The sequence below is a fragment of the Lemur catta genome, chromosome 6 (genome assembly GCF_020740605.2).
Source record: "Lemur catta isolate mLemCat1 chromosome 6, mLemCat1.pri, whole genome shotgun sequence".
In the NCBI taxonomy this organism is placed as follows: domain Eukaryota; kingdom Metazoa; phylum Chordata; class Mammalia; order Primates; family Lemuridae; genus Lemur; species Lemur catta.
The window spans coordinates 31,252,968-31,254,791 of NC_059133.1; the positions used below are offsets into that span (position 1 = coordinate 31,252,968).

The 1,824-nt window shown below is 33.1% G+C and overlaps 1 pseudogene; it reads left to right on the forward strand.

Annotated features, from left to right (window-relative positions):
- Positions 1-1,225: 1,225 nt before the first annotated feature.
- On the forward strand, positions 1,226-1,351 carry LOC123640791 (annotated as a pseudogene).
- Positions 1,352-1,824: the final 473 nt, after the last annotated feature.

The following is a 1,824-nucleotide window of genomic DNA, read 5'->3' on the forward strand; positions in this document are numbered from 1 at the left end:
TTATGAAAGGTATTTTAAACTTTATGTCTTATTAAAAATATTTAAGCTGGTGCATATTTTGAACTATTCTCAATAAGTTAGTAACATATGATCTTCTTGAACTGTATATTTTATAAATGCCATAATTACAAAAAATGTGCAAAATGTAATAAAAATTCAATATTTCTCAGATATTTCATATTTTTTCTAAATTAAGTGTTTCCTCTATAAATTTAAACTGTTCCACTTTTTATGTTTTCCTTGTTTCAGAGATTTTCCTGCAATTTCACTTCAAGTATTGGTGCAAGTGCAGCTGCGGTTCTTAAGGAGGTGTTTATACCACTTCTTGTGCGGAGTTCATCTATCATATTCAACTCACATATTTCAAGAATTAAAATTTAGAATGACAGTGGCAAAATGCATTTGACACCGGATAGTTTTCCACAAATGCAATGTCCATAAGGAAAAGTTGAAGTCAGCCAAACCCAAACATAAATTTGAGGAATACTTCTGTATAATCTTTTGCTCAAACAAGTGTAAAAATGTTTAAGATTTGAGTTCTCAGCTAGGCATAATATTGAATATAAGCACTATATTGAAAATACATTATTAAAAAGGACTTAAACATAAAAACAGAATAATTCACTGCTCTTTTCGTAAATCGCTATTTTAAATGTGTTTGACATTCCTACATCCCATCCTCTGGTTCAAGAGGACCTTTTCAACAAAGTACAGAACACTTCGTGTCCCCTTTTTAAAAACTTGGTTGATTATCTTTGCTGACCACAGAATAACATTAAAACTGCTTTACTTCAGCATTCCAAAATCCTTCATGATGTGGCATGAATTTGTTTTCAGACTTACCTTTTCTCTGTGATGGAACTGTCATCTTAACTGTCCCCCAAACATTGCATGTAGTGAAGAATCTGTATATACTGTATGAGCAAAATTTAGAGCCTGACAATTAAAAAAATTAGTTAAAATCTATCAGAAATTCTTATCATATGTTTAATACTTATCTATTAGCCACACATCAAACCCCAGCTTAAGTGCCATCTCTGTCTGAAGCCATTCTAAGTAGCCTAGATCCAGATCTTCACTCCCTCTGATGTCCTGTAGTCACACTCTTGTCAAACCTCTAATGCAATAGATTGTGTATTACATTGAAAGTTTTTGGCTACATGCCTGACTCCCTCATTGGACTGTGAGTTCTGTGAAAGTAGGGACTCTTATTGATTCTTCTTCAATCGCTTCTCAGCTTTTTGGCTAACATAAAATGTAGTATCTGTTCTTATCAGTTCAATGTCTTATTCTTCTTCAGATCCCTGGAGCTCAACATAGGATTAATTCTTACTTTCATATCTGAACATATTGTCTTGTTAGAATTAAAATTATTTTGGATATTATAAAAAATATATGGTAAATATGACATATAAGACCACATCAGATTTTGGGAGACTGAACCCCGTAATCATCATCATAATATTTCTGTAGTGAAACAGAATGTGGCAATCATTAGAGCTTTTCACCAAATATTTATAGTTCTTTCCCCTACCAGGCACACGGTAGGATTATACTTCTAGTGTTGAGGAGGAGCCATGTAACTATTTCTGATTGTGAGTAGAAATGATGGCATCATTTCTAGATTCAAGTATTAATTATTAATGCAAAATCCTCCAGAGTTTTCTCTACATCTCTAGCATGACAGCCAGCAGCATTTGAGATGGACAGTCTGTCAACCTCACTTCTTGAGTGACTATGTCAAACCATAATAGACATGTTATTTTAAGTTACTAGGTTTGAGGATTGTTACTACAGCATAACCTAGGTCATTCCAACATACAT